General features: G+C 41.8%; 1 long non-coding RNA gene across 1 annotated transcript; it reads right to left on the bottom strand.

Annotated features, from left to right (window-relative positions):
* Positions 1-10,663: 10,663 nt before the first annotated feature.
* On the bottom strand, positions 10,664-12,430 carry LOC123514376. The gene is made up of 2 exons (XR_006677590.1): positions 12,064-12,430; positions 10,664-11,356 (listed from the first exon to the last, which is right to left on the bottom strand). It is a non-coding gene; the product is annotated as an uncharacterized LOC123514376 (long non-coding RNA).
* Positions 12,431-19,817: the final 7,387 nt, after the last annotated feature.

Below are 19,817 nucleotides of genomic sequence, written 5' to 3'. Positions count from 1 at the left end.
ACTCAGGGGTCGATCAGCAAGCCTGTATGGCTCCCCGCTGCCCGTCAGCCACTAATAGTGCGTGCCCTGCTCAGCCTAACCATCCTCCACTTACCACCACCACCTCCACAGCCTGTCAATCCCTACTCACCTTTTCCTTCATGGCTGGACGTCACCCATAATTTTGCTCTCCACGTTCCTGGGCTTCCTCCCAAACCATCTGTGAGTGGATTAGCAGCAGCCCACTTCCAACAGCTGGACCGGTCCATTTATCACCACCACCTCAAGATCTACACGGACGGCTCCAGAGATGCTTCCCTGCCCTCCTCGGCAGCAGCTATATATGACGCCAATACAGCTATCTGTAAGACATGGAGGCTTCCTGAGTACACAGATGTCCTTACCACGGAGCTCTTTGCCCTTCTCCAGGCCCTCATCTACCTCCGCACCTCTCACCCGAAGTCCATGGTGGTAATTTACACCAACTCCCGCTCATCTCTCTCTCTCCTCCTGTCCCGGCAGCCATCCTCCGTCACAACCCTCGTCCACTCCATCCAGAACATCTTCCTCCATCTCCTGAACACTGGGTGGGATATCACCTTCCAGTGGGTGCCTTCCCACAGCGGCATCCGGGGGAATGAGGTGGTGGATGCTGCTGCCAAGATGGCCTTAACCCATGTAAACATTATCCCCCTACCCCTCCAGCTTCATTCTGCCAAACGGCTCTTATCTCGCCTCTGCCTCTCATCCTGGGACTCTTCACTCAACAACGCACGAGTCACCTCCGAGTCACCTCTCCACAGCCTTGGGTCAGGAAACAGGCATCCTAGATGTAGCACTCACCCGCCTCCGTCTGGGCCACACAAGACTCACAGCACACCTGCATCGCCTTGGTCTATCGGACTACTGCCTGGTGGGACGGTCGAGGAAACCAGAACACTTCCTCTACTGCCCCGCCTGTGATCACCTTGCTGCCTTGGGTGTGTCTCACAGGCCGCCTGCTCACACCAGGGCTCACCTGCGTCTTCCTGAAGAATGTGGTGGTGATCACCTCACAGGCCGCCACCGCTCGAAGCCCGAAAACAACAACAAGAACAAGAGGGCCCACAGCAGTGACAGGTTACACGCCACATGTTCTCAAGAAATCCGCAAAAATTAACACTAGAGTGGGGCATCCATGTGTTAATTTTGTCGCAGGACAAAAGGCACCTACCCACACGTCTTGGTCTTCTATCGCTTTCCTAAAGATCATGACAGGTAAGTACTGGTGTTTAACATGTGGATCGTAGTATACTTGATTTGGTTGAGACCTGTACAAATCAGTATAAACCTGCGTTATATTTGTTTGCTTATGCTTGCCTGCTTCTGCTATATTTGTAACATAGCTTCCATTCTAAAATCTAGGCCTGTTGTTTTGGTAATTGTTTATGATTATAGTTTCCAATGAACTTATTAAACTTGCTTAGATATGTGTTTTTCCTTTCATGAGAATTCCAGATTTCTGGATAACACTTAAAAGAAAAAAATCATTGCTCTCAAAATTGGCAAATAAATAAAAAATATGACTTACAAAAACATTGTGTTTGTATTTACCATTAATATGCAGAAGTAATCCATGTGTAGAGCACCAAACAGGTACAGTACGTACGCATATTACTTTCTTACTGTGCAGTACCCAACGCCAACAAAAAACACCAAACACCACAGTTACAAAACATAGGGATATTACATATTTTCAGCATACTGTTTTATCTCTTTTCAGTACATAAAGTATGCATATCAAACACTGTTCTGTATTTCCATATAAATGAAAGAAAATAAAGAATTCAAATGCAAAAAACATATTCTTATATATATATATATATATATATATATATATATATATATATATATATATATATATATATATATATATATATATATATATAATCTGTAATTTGGCTTATTTGAACCAATTTGAAAATATTTAACTAAGTAGGTGACATGTAATTTACCAAAGTAGATTATAAATAAAGAAAGTACACACACACACACACACACACACACAGAACAGTGGACATCTGGAATAGCTTAAGTGAAATAAGTGAAAGGGTGGTTACTGCAGCCACCATACACATCTTTAAAGACAAGCTATATGCATAGCTATAGATATGGAGACAGGCTAATGTGCCATGCTGTACAGCACAACTATAGGTAAATAAACACACACATACACACACACACACACACTACCAATAATGTACTCTAGTACAGTACATATTTACTTCATCCACCTGTGACCCCGTTCAAGCTCCCTTGTATCCAACTTGAGTTGTAAGTATATCATAGAGATATATGTATATTGTACATGTGCGATAACTATCTATAATTAATGAGGCAACACACACACGTGTGTATTTACCTAATTGTATTTACCTAATTGTAACATACGGGAAAAGAGCTATGCTCGTGTTGTCCCGTCTCCATATCTATTAATGTCCAGCTTTTTCTTAAAATCATGAATATTCCTTGCGTTGACCACTTCCACGTCTAAACTATTCCATGCTTCCACCCTTCTATGAGGGAAGCTATATTTTTTCACATCTCTCCTATAAGTGGCCATTTTAGTTTTTTCCCATGCCCTCTCGACATTCTTCCATTCCACATACACAGATCTTCCCTATCCATTTTTTCCATGCCAATCATCACTCTGTATATTGCTATCAGGTCTCCCTTTCTCTTCTGTTTTCCAGGGTTGGAAGTTGCATTCTTTTCAGTCTGTCTTCATAAGTCAAATCTCTTAAGTCAGGCACCATTTTCGTTGCAGCCCTCTGTACTTTCTCTAGTTTCCTTATGTGTTTCTTTAAGTTCGGAGCCCACTGTATTGTTGCATATTCAAGCCTCGGTCTTATCATTGCAGTAATTATTTTCTTCATCATTTCTTCATCTAGATATACGAACGCCACTCTTATGTTCCTCAATAAGTTCAATACTTCTCCAATTATTTTGTTTATATGTCTCTCTGGCGATAGGTCATTGGTAATTGTCACCCCAAGGTCTTTTTCTTCATGACTGGTTTTTATGTCTTCATTTCCTATCTTGTACATACTCCTGATTCTTCTTTCACTCTTGCCAAACTCTATTTTCTTGCATTTTGTCGTGTTGAACTCCATTTGCCATGTACAGCTCCATTTCCATATTCTGTCCAAGTCTTCCTGGAGTAGTTCGCAATCTTTGTCACATCTCACTTTTCGTAACAATTTTGCATCGTCTGCAAATAGGCTCACATAACTGGACACCCCATCCACCATGTCATTTATGTAGACTGCGAACATTACTGGTGCCAACACTGATCCCTGTGGAACTCCACTCTCCACCAATCCCCATTCTGATGGTCTGTCCTTAATTATTGTTCTCATTTCTCTTCCTACCAAAAAGTGTGTGTGTGTGTGTGTGTGTGTGTGTGTGTGTGTGTGTGTGTGTGTGTGTGTGTGTGTGTGTGTGTGTTCACTGTTTGATCTGCTGCAGTCTCTGACGAGACAGCCAGACGTTGTCCATTACGGTGCGATCTGAGAGCTCATTATGTGTAATTTTTTTCACCTCGGTCGTCTGCTGGTCACCCAGCCAGTCTTCCCCATTACGGAGCGAGCTCAGAGCTCATAGACCGATCTTTGGGGTAGGACTGAGACCACAACACACTCCACACACCGGGAAAGCGAGGCCACAACCCCTCGAGTTACATCCTGTACCTATTTACTGCTAGGTGAACAGGGGCCACACATTAAGAGGCTTGACCATTTGCCTCGCCGTGTGTGTGTGTGTGTGTTTGTGTGTCGCCTCCCTAATTATAAATAGTTATCGCACATGTACAATATACATATATCTCTATGATATAACTCAAGTTGGATACAAGGGAGCTAGAACGGGGTCACAGGTAGATGAAGTAAATATGTACTGTACTAGAGTACATTATTGATAGTGTGTGTGTGTGTGTGTGTGTGTGGAGGAAGGAACTCAAAGCGATTATTCAAATTGTGGCGCTGTTTGTTTACCGAGGCGTTAGTTTGCGGTTCACTCAATGGATGGCGCTGTTATCCACTATTCTAGTGGTATCTGGCATCTTTACTGGCGACACGAATTTCTTATGGTGAATGGAAATCTTTCCAGTCTTGTTTTATCTATAGTCTTTGCTTAAACGCTCTGCTGGGCGCCGCCATCTTTGAAAATGGCGGCCTTAGCTAAAATAGAATTAGGATTACTACTGTCCCATGTTTTTAGCTTTGCTTGTCACTGCCCTTGCCTTATTGGTAACAGAAGGTGTCTGTTGCGAGGTTGTCAGATTGTCTTTCCCGTCTCACCTACGGAGAATCCGCCTCAGTGAGCATGCTTTTGGGGTGAATTAACATCGTGGTTTAGCAAGGCATTCTGACATTAGGTAACTCTTCTCTGAACTCCTCCCATTTGTGTCCCATTCCCCTCCTGTAGGGGGAAGGTGTACCTCCCTCATACCTGACGGACCTTCCTACCCTCCCCCGCAAGAAGGACGGAGGACACTAATAAACGACCCCCGACTGCCAGCCTTAATATTGGCACCAATAAAGCAACATGTGTGACTTTGCACTCTAAGACTACCACCCGCCTCTCTACAGTCAACTTATTTATAATCAAGAAGGTAATTGACTACCATATTGGAAATATTAATGTTAAAAAACTTGCTAGTGGTGACTTGTTAGATCAAACACTTAACGTAAATCAAGTCAAATCACTTTTGAAACTCTAGCGCATCCATGACATCGAGATCGAGGCTTCCATCTCGGTGTCCATGAACTCGTGTTGGGGAGTCGCCTCCCACCGCGATTTTATGGACATGGACCCGACCAAGATTGTCGATTGCATGGCTGACCAGAATGTCATTGAAGCCTGCAAAATAGCTAAAATGGCTGACGGTACCAGAAGGAGCACAGCTTCAGTAATTTTCACCTTCAGAGCTGTTAAGTTGCCAGATAGGATTCACGTAAGGTATGAGTCGGTTTCCGTTTGTCACTACATTTCGAATTCTCTCCGTTGTTTCAAGTGCCAGCTTTATGGTCACCATGGCAACGTTTGTCGTTCTTCCCATACTTACTGCGGCAAATGCTCAGAAGAGGGTCACTCAGTGCACAACCTTGTTAGAAAAGTGTTGTAACTGTGAGGGTGCTCACTCCACTTTCTCACATGATTGTCCCGCGTGGAAAGTGAAGGTCTGCACAGTCCTATGTCGGGCCTCCGTGTGGCTCAGCGCAGGTGAAGTGTTGCATGTCCTGTCCTTGGCCTCCCCTGCCGTACGTACCGCATGTGGACGAAGAGACAGTGGGGGACCACAGTGAAGGGGGGTGGTGCTGTAACAGTGGTGTCAGGAGTTTGGGATATGCCTGTAGGTTGTCTTGCCGGGAGACGCTAGGGATATTCTTACCAATAGCACCTCCTAACGAAGCAGTAAAATACTCACATTTAGTGATGAAGTACTTTATGCTCAATACATTCATTGTGGTTTTATTTGGGGGATGGCTTTAGTGTGTCCTACACAAGCCCTCAAATGTGCTATGTTCGGCGAATTTTCTCAAAGTCCAGCAAGCTCCGGCGAGCCACGGAGCTTCATCACACTCGGAAATGAACAGTACACTGACTTAAAGATGGCAGACGACTTAGCGAGCAGAGCAAAAGAGAATGTGGTAGCAGCCAGTACGAGCCAGGCTGCTTCTCCTGTCTCGGAGAGGAAGCGGTGTCACCAAATATCAGCGGGGCTGCCTCCTCCGTCCCAGACAAGCTTGACCTGTTCATGCAGTGGATGTCACAGCAGATGAAGGAACATACACTGGAGTTGAGACAGGAGGTAAGGAAACCGTCTCAGCTGTTGGAACAGCTGTCATGAGAAAAGTCACAGTTATCGCAACTGAAAGAGCGGATGGAACAGCAGTTGTACTAGATGGCAAGTAACATACAGGACGGGATGCAAGCAGTGCAGGACGAGAGCAAGCAGAACACTGACGTGAAATGTGACAGTGTTAAGGAGGAAATTAAAGAATACTGTGACCATGCCCTGCAGGAACTGCGAGAGATCATTGAAGGACGGTGTGCCCGTGCTGAGGAGAAACAATGGGAGGCTCCAATCAGTGCAATACACTTCAAGGAGGAAGAAGTGGAAGACTGAGAGGACGCAGGGACACCAGTGAGGGCTAGTGTGCTTAGTCCCAGCACTTGCAGTTGGCGCCACCTTTCCGCACCCTCTTTCGCCTCCAAGCAGTGAGGAGGGGGACTCTAGGGGCATTCGGTCGCCACTTCCTTCCCCGAGGGCCAGTCAAAAGTGGAGGAAGCCAGCGGAGTTCGATGGCAAGGTTTCTTGGGAGGTTTACCAGGCCCAATTCGAGTTGTTGGTAGACGTCCACGGGTGGAGAGAAAGGGAGCGAGCACTACTCGCTCTACAGGTCCAGGTGGTGGAAGTCCTAAGCCACTTGATGCTTGCTCAGAGAGCGTCTTACAGGTATGTGGTAGAGGCCCTGCAGTGTCATTTTGGGCATCTCCATCAAGCGGAGGTGCGTAGGTCATGCCTGAAGGTGTGCGTGAGGAGCCGAAGTGAGCCTCTGACGCAGCTGGCACAGGAGATGGAATCCTTGGTCCACTGGGCATTGTTAAGAATATATATGTACAGTACCTGAGTCTTTAAATACTGTAAGTTACCTCAAAGTATAATTTATTGCTTTAGTCCCCTTTCATTCAAATTCTTCTATAAGTCTTCTATAATATCTTGGATAAAGATAGAAAATGTTTGTTGCTAACAGAGTAACTGAAATTCAAACACTAACCTCTCCAAGTGACTGGCATTATTGCTCAGGTACAGATAACCCTGCTGATCTGATGACCCGAGGTGTTCTGGCTGATCAACTTATTACTAATGACATGTGGCTAAGAAGTCCCAAATGGTTATTTAATTCCTCATGTTTTTGTGTTGGAGTTAATGTTGATGAAGAAATAAAACCTTTGCTCTTCCCGATGAAGAATATAAGGGAGAAGTAGTTATGACTGTTAATGAAGAAACAACATCTGTATTTGATTTTTGTAGATATAGTGATTTCACCAAAGTTTTGAATGTTGTTACTTGGGTTAAGAGATTTATTCATATTGTAAACCTAGTGGCACTAAGCATACAGGCCCTCTTTCGTATGAGGAGTTGAGTCAGGCAAAGGACAACATTGTTAGATGTGTTCAGAAAGTTAGCTATCAGAAAGAGATAAATGCTTTGTCACAAGAGAAATCTCTTCCAAGGAATTCTTCTCAGAGAAAAATTGATCCATTTTTAGATTCTAATGGGTTATTGAGGATAAAAGGTAGATTACAGTATTCTGACTTGAGCTATGACAGAAAGCATCTTATCATTATTCCTAATTGTCATGTAGCCAAACTCATTGTTAAGTTTCAGCATAAACTTTTAAAGCATGCTGGTGTTCATACACTTATGGCTACCATCAGAAACTCTTATTGGATTATTGGATTAAGACAAGTAGCCAAAAGAGTTTGCAAAGAATGTGTTGCTTGTAAGAGATTTGATTCAAGACCATGTAGCCACTCAGCTCCACCTTTGCCAGGATTGAGAGTTAAATCTACCTTTCTCTTTGCCATAACTGGATTAGATTATGCAGGTTGATCAATCTTATAAGAAGTTGTATATTATGTTATTTACATGTGCTGTGGCAAGATCTGTTCATTTAGAGTTAACAGACTCCCTTTCAGTACCCGATTGTATGTTAGCCATTCACAGATTTTCTGCCAGGCGTGGACTTCCATCTGTGATGTACTTACATAATGCCAAGACATTTATAAGTGTTGCTAATGTCCTTCAGAAATATTCATGCTCCCAGATCCCCATGGTGGGGAGGCTGGTGGGAAAGACTAGTGAGATCTGTGAAATCACCCCTTAAGATATCTCTTGGCACTAAATGTGCACTTGAAACAACTTTGAGTGAAATAGAGGCTCACATATGTAAATGAAAATCCTGATATAGGTAACCCTTTGACACTCCCATTTTCTGATTGGTCGAGTTGCAGGATTTCATTTCATGTTTCTGATGAGTACCTGTTAGTAGTAAAGATTTCAGTGAAAGAGAATTTGTTCGGAAAAGGTAACTTGACAAATTCTGGAAAATGTGGAATGATGATTATTTTAGAAATTTGCCTCCTACAGTGAAGGAATTAAAACCTAATTGCAATGTAAAGAAAGGTTCTATTGTACTATTGAGAGAAAACAACGTGCCTCGAATGAATTGGACTTTAGGTATTAATACTGATTTACTATCTGATAGTGATAGTATAGTAAGATGTGTTAATGTAAGAACTGCCAAGGGAGTGTTGTGTAGACCTGTTCAGAAATCACATGACTTAGAAATTTTCTATGATGTAAACATTGTCACTGAAACTTCAGATATTCCTGGTGAGCTTCCTATACAAGATGAGGATGCTGCAGGGATGGACGATGAAAGTGAGAATCTTGAACAGGGAAAGTTGACAAGGAGTGGGTGAGTGGTTAAACCACGTACTGTATTTGATTTGTAAGTGAAATTTGATGTAAGCTACTTGTGTATATATATATATATATATATATATATATATATATATATATATATATATATATATATATATATATATATATATATATATATATATATATATATATATATATATATATATATATATATATATATATATATATATATATATATATATATATATATATATATATATATATATATATATATATATATATATATATATATATATATATATATATATATATATATATATAGTGCTACTCAGGAAGCATAATTTATTTATTTATTTTATTTATTTTTATTTTTTTTGGAAATATTTAGAATGGCTAGTCTATTTTTGATAGGAGATTTAAAACTCCTATGCTGGGGAGTATGTTAAGAATATATATGTACCTGAGTACATATATATTCTTATTATACCTTGAGTTACCTCAAGGTATAATTTATTGCTTTAGTTCACCTTTCATTTAAGTTCTTCTATAGATCTCAATTAAATTTAATGGGTGACTTGTAATTTTCAGCTATAGTGCTATAATTAATTTTCAGTATTGTTTCTCTAGTCTTTTTTTTTATAGGGAAGTATTAATGGAAAAGTATTATGTGATTTATTATTATGTTTTTTTGCATTACAAAAGTGTGAGAAGGAACTTTTTTTGTATGTTTGTAAAGCCTTTGTTATGAAATACACAGAACGGCCATCATGGCTGAGTCTTGTTATATGTCCCCGTGAGCGAGCTGGTTATGTCCAGAGTATATACTCTGGTTATGTCCACGGTCCAGATCAAGGATTCTAGGGAGGATATACGGGTTCAATGGGCTGGAGGAATTGATTAGGGAATCTCGCTTCTAACAGATGGCGCGCGGGTCGCAGGTAGTCAGGGGATGAGGGATGGGGGGGGATCCATCAGCGGGGGAGGATGAGCACTGTTACAAGATTCAAACAGTCAGTCAGACTTCATCATTAGCTCGACTTAGCGCAGGGATGCCAACTGCAACATAGTGGTGAAACTTATGGACTGAAACTAATCCAGTTACGATGATTTGAAGAAATAAACATGTCTGAGGCTTTTTTTGTATTAATAAGATTAACAATATATGAAATTTAGGTATATTTGAAGGCGAACATAATCAATAATAGTGTCTCTGTCCACTGACTCCACTTCACCCGATGTAAACAAACATATGACCCACGCACATGTAGTCGCATATACTGCTACTTCGTTTTGTTGTTGGTTGCTACTGACATGATGGATGTACCACACCCACCACAGATGAGGAAACGAAGCAGCAATTGTTGTGTCAGCAAGCAAATTGCATTGTTAACTTCAACCTAGCAACCTTAAGTGACCCAACATCCTAAACTAACAATGTCACTTAAGATACATTGATTTGAAGAATGATTTCCAATGACCTAACTTATCCTAAACTAACAATGTCACTTAAGATACATTGATTTGAGGAATAATTTCAAATGACCTAACTTATCCTAAACTAACAATGTCACTTAAGATGCACTGACTTGAAGAATGATTTCCAGTGTTGATATTCAAGTATGGAAGGTGTGTCTAGGGATAGAAATATTGGCACTTGTAATGTACACTTATAATACTGGCATTTCTTGCACAACCCTATTTAAGGTACTTAAGTAAAAGAGATATTTAGGCAAGCACAATAAGCAGCAGTGTTAATCAATAAACTAATCATTATTCCCCCCATTTTTGGATAGGAAAACCTACATTGCTATGCTTTATGAAAGCTAGTAGTGAAGCACTGAATATTAGTGGCCACTTTACTAATGGATCTATTTGATGTAGGAGGTGGTCCACCTTCCAAGCCCCTTGATGACATAGACAAGAATTTGAGTGAGTAAATCATTCCATACACATATAGATCATCTTGGTTTTGAAAAGTATTAACCATTCCACCCTTGTATATCTATATCCTCCCACATTCTAGGTGACATTAAGAGAACACACCTTTTTTTTTTCACTCCTTTGCTTTTATCATTTGCCGCACACCACACCACTTCTTTCATACCTCACATTCACTCTCCCTCAAACATTCAGTAATGCCCACCTGCCTTCCTTCATAAACACCCTGCTTAGGTTTGGAGAAACGCAGGCAACAAACTATCCATTTATTGTATTTAATGCTTCCAGGTATAAAGGACAACTTCTGCCACCTTACACATAACTAACTTTAACTCTAAACTAACAGAGTATAATTTCCAGTAACTTAACCTAATCAAATTGATGGGTCTCATTGATATGAAGAATTTCCTATGTTGATATTCAATTATGGAAGGTTGGAAATGGTAGCTCACAAGAAATGCATCCACACATGAATGTGTCTTAATGACAAGTGCACTCCGTACCTGTCTGCAACACAATAACAGCACATTACCCTACTGCTGAAAATATCATTAAGAGCATACAAAATATCTTTAAAACTGAAGTGTAAGGACATTAACTATCTATCTATGTATAGACAAAGCCAACACCCTCCTCCAGGAGGAAGACAGCAAAAATGAGGCAATCACACACACACCATATACACTGTGTATGAGGAGTATGGGGGGCAGGAAGATACTTCCTGCTTGAAAGGATTGTTTACCTCTTATATAGACAGTGAGATAGATCTGCAATAAATTTGCTTGTGATGGTTTAACTAACATTTGTTGTCATTGTTCATAACAGTACAGATGGAAATGCTACCGCAGCACTTCCAATGCCTAACGGCTGAACCTCCTGCTGGTGCCGAGACATCCACCGTCTCAGTGGATGATGTAGCAACGGGTTGTAGAGGTTGAGCACCATCTGTGAAATAAAGAAAGTTAATAAAAAAAAAAAACAAGTAAAATATATATATATATATATATATATATATATATATATATATATATATATATATATATATATATATATATATATATATAGGTGCACCTATGTAACATTTTGTAATGAAACTATTTTTGGGGGGAGGAAGATCTTTTATCTATTTTCTTAATCACCTCAAACATGTAAAACATTGATTTGCAATGAAAATGGTTACTAGATTCATTCAAAGCCCATAAAAATTATCAAAATAAAAATTCTCACACATGACAATAACAATAAATGAATAAATAAATAAACCAAACTTGGCTATACCTAACTTAACTAAAGCTAACCTAACCCATCTTAACAAACTGACAGAAAATTAACTAAACCTTACCTAGCATTGATGCAAGTTTGGTAAGAAAATAAATAAAACCTAATGTAACCAAACTAAGCATAACTAAATCTACCTTAACAATGAACTAAATCTAATGAAACCAACTATATACTTCCTTAATCTAAACTAACTTAACTAAACTTAACCTGATTTACCTTAATGATTAATTTGGTAAAACTAATGTCTTAGCAGCTAAAAATTTCCAGTGGTAAAGATATGTCTCCCTCTCACACCTCTGCTAGAGTTCACTTTCCCTAAGAATCCTTGCATGTCAGCCCTATATATCTTGGCTGCACGCTTTAACTGATACCTCTTATCAGTTCTGAGTCACTTAGTTCAGCCAACACGTCTCTACGATCACGAAAACTTCTCAGGTAGCGTCGTCTCTGTCCCACTGCCTCCGCCATGTTGACTATGATTCGACATAGCGATGCTATTCTTGCTCCCACCCAAACATAACGGGAATGCGAGTTTATGATGACCTAACGTGAGACATAAGACTTATGTTTCATGTAAGTCATGGTGTCCGCCATCTTGTGAACTTATGTTTCCCTTATGTCGAATCATAGTTTTATAAATACGGGCCCTGGGGCCACACCACGCTCAGTGCTCACTTGCAGCGCCTACGTGTCTTGTGACCCCTTCTGCCCTTGGTGTAGGACTACCCCTGAGTCCATGGAACATTTTCTGCTTCAGTGCCTACGCCTCCTCTCTCAACATACTGCATTACGCTCCCGCTGGCGGCCTCCAGCAGGCGTCCACCTCTCCTGGCAACTGTTGTCCTTCGCCTTACTTGTGCCTTCTTGAGGAAGACCGGCCAGCTACCACGCTTGTGATACCCACACAGGACTACCCCAGGGCTCATAAGGATCCATAGATCTTCGTGGCCTCTTTGGATCCTTATGAGCCCTGGGGTAGTCCTGTGTGGGTATCACAGGCGTGGTAGCTGGCCAGTCTTCCTCATGAAGGTACAAGTAAGGCGAAGGACAGCAGTTGCCAGGAGGGGTGAACGCCTGTGGCTGCCAAGAGGGTGGGCAGGTCGAGTGTTGTGATGGCCAGGGCGGAGAGCCGGGAGCGTAATGCAGTATGTTGAGAGATGAAGCGTGGGCATTGGAGAAGGAAATGTTCCATGGCCTCAGGGGTAGTCCTACACCAAGGGTAGAAGTGGTCACGAGACAGTCGACGTATGCGATGCAAGCAGTGTTGCCAGGTTCCCAACCCATTTTTTCTGTAGCTTTGCCATTAAAATATCTTGAGATTCCGGAAAAATTCTGTAGACTATGCACACACACACACACACACACACACACACACACACACACACATATATATATATATATATATATATATATATATATATATATATATATATATATATATATATATATATATATATATATATATACTCGTATATCAGGACTACAGTAGACTAAATTAAACTCAATACTACATCAATTACATAATATTTTCATTTACATTTATTACCAGTTTTTTGGCTTATTTTTGCCATTACAAAATAAAAAAAATCCTCCTGAATGTGAAACTGAAATTATGAATGGAGTGCAAAATCAGCATAATACAAAATTATTAAAAAATATTGAAAAAACTTATCTACTCACTGTTATCATCTTCTATGTCTTTTTCCATACTGTACATATCCTCTTTCATTAACTTCATCATTTGAGTTGGCAAATTCATATTAAAACATGTACTAGTGTTTGAGAAGAGTCTCTTAGTGTGCAACAGGCCAGTCAAAGTACCAGTAGACAAGCGGTTTCTAAGCTTTGTTTTCATTCTATTCACTGCAGAAAACACCCTCTCTACGTACGGTTCAAGTACAGTGCATGGGGTGGGGGCCTTGGCGGAATGGCGGGACGATTGACCGACGGCCTCATTTTTTTGTCATTTGTAAAAGTTGTAAAGTTTATAACTGGATATTCCATGATATTTATTGATTATCAGAAATTGGATGAGATTTCTGCAAATTTTCTGTGTAAACTTAAAAATATCTGTAGATTTTGCACAAAATCTGTTTTCTGTATACTCTTCGAAATATCTGTAGAAATACAGATATTTCTGTAGACCTGGCAACACTGGATGCAAGTAAGGAGTATGGTGTGACCCAGGCGGAGGTGGGCAGAAAACGTGTATATATATATATATATATATATATATATATATATATATATATATATATATATATATATATATATATATATATATATATATATATATATATATAAACATGTTTTATTTGCCTCATAAGTTCATAACCACGAGAAAATGCAGGGAAAAATAGGGGGGGGGGAGGAAGCATGGGAGAAATTTTAAGTTACTCCTAACAACGTATTCTATGAAAGTACTCGCTTCCAACAGATGGCAGCACCGTCGCTGTCCTCCAAACTTTAACCCACACCAAAACTTCCTCTTTGTATATTCCTTGGTCCAGATATACAAGATCTTCCATCCACGCATCCACGGTCACGTGTCTATGATTTATGTGGGCCCCAGGTCGGTGTGATGTAGGGGGGCCCAGCGAGCCAGTCAGCATGGTTGCCAACTTAGCGACTTTATCTCTAGATCTGGAGATTTTTGCTTTTTTCTAGCGACATTTTGGAGCAATTTGCGACATGTCGCAAATCTAGAGATATTTGCAGAAATCTAGCGACTTTTTTGGAGACTTTTGGGCTGTCCATGAAAACCTATAGTTTTCTTAGTTTCGACCCATAATATACGGTAACATGGTCACATGGGTAATAAATAGCGAAAGATATTTAATACATTAATGTGGCCGCGTCACACAGACTGGACGAGGCTCGGACATGTCCAGGCCCTGTTCGCTTCACGTCAGCTTGTCCTCAACTATTGTTGCCATGTAGTAATTTTGTTGTATTATTGTCACCTCTATTAATACCTGGTAACTTAATTTTTTGCTACATATGAAATATGGATTTCATTAATACGTTCAGCATGAAAGAAAATTATTAGATTATACAAAATCAATAGAAAAAAGCCTAATCAGAACACTTGACGGAAACCACTCGCCCCACCCGGCTGAGGGCTCTCCTATTCCACCAGACCACCACCAGTCCACCACTAGACGCCAGTCAACAGTAGTCACTCACTATAACAAAAACTATTGAGTGTTAATTCTGCCAGTTGTACATACCATTATGCCCTTCAGATTCCCAATAGGAGCGTTCGCGTTAGGTGAATGCTTAGTACATACCACCAGAATCATCATTTCAGATTCGAAAAAAAATCACTTTGCGGGCAATCATATAGAATCCCTTTCTGCTAGTGTTTTCATTGATTAAGATAAGGAAATAATTCGATCATACATTTTTCGTTAAAAAATCATAGATTGAGTTTCCATTAAGAATTTCAACCAAAGCTTGTGATGATCCATCAAATACATATTATTTGAATGAAGGCTAAGAAATGCACGTATTTTACCGTATATATATAGTTTCCTTGATTTTTAAATGTATTTAAAAGCATTATGAAGTACTCTTACACGAATTAAAAAGAAAAAAAGTGTATTGAAATATTAGGTTGTTGCCTGCAGTACGACACTTTCGACGACCAAAACAAGCACGGGTGTTTGGCTGCTCTTCAGACCTCCAAGTAGAGCCAGCTTTCTTTTTATCATAACGAGGACACTCAAGCATGGAGAAGGACATAAAGAAGTGGACGGTGGCTAGTCTCAAGCATTACTTGAAGGCATGGGCAATACCACACTTGGGATATTCAAAAGATGCCCTTGTGCACATGGTGGAGAAGGCTACGAGTAACCCGCAGCTGACCAGCATCACAGAAGATAATGATGGAGAAGAAACCAACATAAGGAGGAGGACAGTAGAAGTAAATGGGACGTGCATAACTTTTCCTGATCCATATACACTGACTGAATGGGACACTAATCTCATAACATTACCACCTGTGACATCAGCACAATGCCTCAAATATGTACTCTCCAAAATGAGGTGGACATCAGAACGTGCTATAGCGTATGAGAAGGAGAGAGGATACCAACTATTTCTGGATAAGCATGTTACTGATGTCATTATGAAGCATGGGTTTTGAGGGTCGACCGGTCAACTCTAGTCCTTGAGCTTGAGTTGGGAGTCACCCAGCACTTGCTGTCGGTGTAGCCTTTGAATCGGCGTTCTCCCATACACACCTGGAAAAGGAAGAGTGGGGCAGGAAGTCTGAAGCATTAATGCTTTCCCTCCCTCCCCCCTCCCTCATCATTCATCACATTCACACCTGTTCCCCATCCCCATCCCTGTCCCTGAGGGGTCCTTGCCTTTCAATCATTCTCATACGTTCCCTCCAGGCACTCTCTAAGAAATCTTTCACACCCTCAATCACCCGACCATTTACCTGTCTCTCAACACACAGCCCCAGCAGGTACTCCATCCATTCCCTAGCATTCCTCTCTCTCTTCTCACTACATGCTTCAACTCCTATTTCTTCTGTCACTACACCTAACATCCTGTCTCTTGCACACCCATACCCCTCACACTCCAGCATCAAATGTTCTACTGTCTCATCCACACCCGTCTCGCATACCTCACACACCTTGCTTCCTCCATTCTTCCACCTATACACCCTGCTGTTCACCTCCAGGGACTTGGTCCTGGCTCTGAACAGCAGTTCCCTCCCGCGGCTCCCATCATAAAAACTTTCACACCTAGGCCGGTCCTTTCTCCGATACCATTCTAGCGTTGTCTTCTCACTCATCCCCCTCCTCCACTCTGCTTTTCCTTTCTCTTCCACACGCCTATTGATTTCTCTCTTACTCGCATCTGTTGTTGTTGTTTTCGGGCTTCGACGATCCCACAGATCCTATGAGCCCTGGTGGCGGCCTGTGAGGTGATCACAGGTGGGGTAGTTGTCCACACTTCTTTAGGAAGACGCAGGTGAGGCGGATAACCGCAGCTTGGTGTGAGGAGTAGACGCCTGCCGCCCCAACAGGGTGGGCAGGTCAAAGGTAGACACACCCAAGGCAGCAAGGTGATCACGAAGCACAACACGGTGGAAATGGAAGCGGGGGCAGTGTAAGAGAAAGTGTTCGATGGTTTCCTCGACGGTCCTGCACCAGGGGCAGTAGGGGTCCGGTGATAGACCAAGCGATGCAGGTGTGCTGTGAGTCTTGTGTGTGTGTGCCAGGCTGGTGTATGGGTGTGAGTGGAGGAGCTCCAATATTTTCAAGCTGCTACTGTGCACTTGTGCGTCGTCTGGCCCCAGCACTTTCTCTGTAGCTTTGTGAGTTGTGCTGGATCAGTTTGTCGGGGTATTGGATTTTGGTTAATGCCGAACTTAGCCGCTGTAGCTTTGGAAAAGTAATATACTCTGGCAAAACCCCCCTCGACCCTGAATCTGATTTTGGCACATGCGCACAAGGGCTGTGTGACGTCACTAATCACTAGTCCTAATAAGCACCATTCACACCACACCACGAAATGGCCACTACACCAGTGCGGTCGTTAGCTGACCTACGTACAATGGACCGTAGTAAGCTCAAATCAATGAATAAAGACGCCTTAATTGATATACTGCTAACCGCAATAGAAGATGATGCCCAATCCCAAACTAAGGATGAACAGCTGAACAAGATTGCAAATGATGTTGCTGAGCTGAAGCAAATGTTGGTGTCGCCCGACGGTCCATTGGCAAGAAGTTTGCTGAAATGCAGAAACAGTTAGATACACAAACACAAACTATTCTGCAGCAACAACGTTTCCTTGAAGAATTGGATCGACGTGATCGTGAAACCAGGCTGGTGGTGTTGGGAGTTCCAGAGGAAGGAGAATTGTTACAGGACGCTACAACTGATAAAGGCAAACTACAGCGAATATGGGAGACGGTTGGGGTGCCACTTCGCGTTAAATCTCATCGCAGGCTTGGGCGCAGTCAGGATGCGCGCAAGAGGCCTATGTTGTTAACGGTGGAATCAAAAGACATTCGAGACTCTGTCATCTCCAAGGCCAGCAAGCTAAAGGATGCTGGGGGACCTTTTAGTCGGATATACATCAAACGCGACGAACATCCAAGTGTGAGGAAGGAGTGGAAGAGGCTGAGGGCAGCGGACGCAGCAGAGAAGGAACGACCAGAAAATGTTGGCTGCAACATACGTCTGGATGTGCGGGAGAGGCGACTGTATAAGGACGGAACAGTTATAGATAGATGGAATCCTCAGTTTTTTTGAAGCCTCCACAAATTTGTAAGTTACGCCTACTGGCTTGGAATATTAATGGTGTTCATACGAAGTTAGAAAAACAAGATGTTATTTCCTTTCTGTGTGATTTTGATATTATTTGTATAACTGAGGTCAGGACGCCTCTTGATGTGTATCTTCCGGGCTATGTGACTTTTAGAAGTGTAAATAGTGGTCAAGCACACCGTGGAGGAACGGCGGTGTTGGTGAGGCGTCCCCTAAGTCAGTTTGTGGTACGGGTAGACACCAGCTTCGCTGATCAAGTGTGGATGCAGTTTACATTTATGCCCGGGGTAATGTTTGCATTTTGTTATGTGCCTCCAGTGGATTCACCGTTTTTTAATCCTCTGTGTTTTAGTCACATACAGGAGAAAGTTAAGGTTATGGAGATGGAGAGAGGGTATGTGTTAATGGGAGATTTTAATGCTCGTTTTAGTCGTTGTGTTGCACAGTTTTTGCCAGATCAATATGTGATGAGGGGCTACTCTTACCCGCTCACACCTGACCCTGTAGAGAATCGTAATGTTAATGCACACATTTTAGGCGGTTTATGTATTGATAATGATTTAATTGTTGTAAATAATTTGAAGACACATAATAGGCACCGCATGAGTAATCTCACGTACAAAAGGGGCGGAGTATGGATATCGGAAATTGATACTTCAATCGTGTCAGGCAAGATTATTGAAGCTATTGATAGGTTTGATGTTCATCACCTTCCTTTGCCCTCAGATCATGCTCCCATATCTGTTGAAATTAAGGTCACTTATGACCCTGATGTAGTGTTTAACCGCGCTACAATGTTGGGGGGGTCATGCTGCTCTCAATCCCAGCAGCACATTAGCTCATGTCAAGCGCCCTGTGAGGTGGCGGGAGTGTTCCGTTGATAGGTTCCTTTTCAATCTTGATCAAAGTGATGCTCCCCTTCAGCACGATAATGTTGACAATTTTGCTCGTAATATTAGTAACGTGCTGTATGAGTGTAGTAATGTTTGTCGCCGCCAGACAGCTCCACCTCCTTGTGAGCTATCTCAAGACAGGTGGCAGAGGCTGTTACAGGATGAGGATGATGCACGGGTGTGGCGTGCTGTGAACTGGCGAGGAGAGATGGTACAGGAGGGGGAACACATGGCGAGCCATGGTGGCCAAGCACAGGATACGCCATCTGATGAAGAGTTTAAGGTCTTTTTGGAGGGTATTTTAAATCCCGGTAATGAACCTGAAATCAATGTTGATGAGTACCGTACAGGCATTAATATCCCAATATTAGATGATAACATTGATGTGAGGGAGGTGGATGACCAGCTCCGTAGGCTAAAGGCGGAGAAGGCGTGCGGTCCCGATGGTTTGTCTCCAGGCCTATTAAAAGTGTTACCTCCCCTTGGATTGTTACCATAACTGCCTTGTTTAATGCCATCTTTATGACAGGTTGTTATCCAGAAGCGTGGCAGATGGCAAAAATGTTCATGGTGTTTAAGCGGGGTGTTAAGACGTGCGTAAATAACTATCGGGGTATAAGTGTTATTAATAGTATGGCCAAGCTATTTGATATGGTTATGTGTGCCAGGCTTCAGCGTTGGTTTGTACCTTACCGTGAACAAGCAGGTGCTCAAGCCAACAGAGGATGCGTAGAACATATTGTGACTCTACGGTTGTTAGTAGATACCGCCAAACGTAAGCGTCAAAAGTTATTTGTCACGTTTGTAGATTTTAGTAATGCATACGATCGTGTGCCAAGGAAGCAATTATTTGATATTTTAAAAAGTCTTGGTTGTGGGGTTATGATGTTGATTACTATCATTGCCATGTATAGTGTGACGCAAAGTGTGCTGGGTACTGTA

The sequence above is a fragment of the Portunus trituberculatus genome, chromosome 37 (assembly GCF_017591435.1).
Source record: "Portunus trituberculatus isolate SZX2019 chromosome 37, ASM1759143v1, whole genome shotgun sequence".
Lineage (NCBI taxonomy): Eukaryota > Metazoa > Arthropoda > Malacostraca > Decapoda > Portunidae > Portunus > Portunus trituberculatus.
Note: the sequence above shows the minus strand (reverse complement) of the source record. Positions and strands in the feature narration are given on the sequence as shown.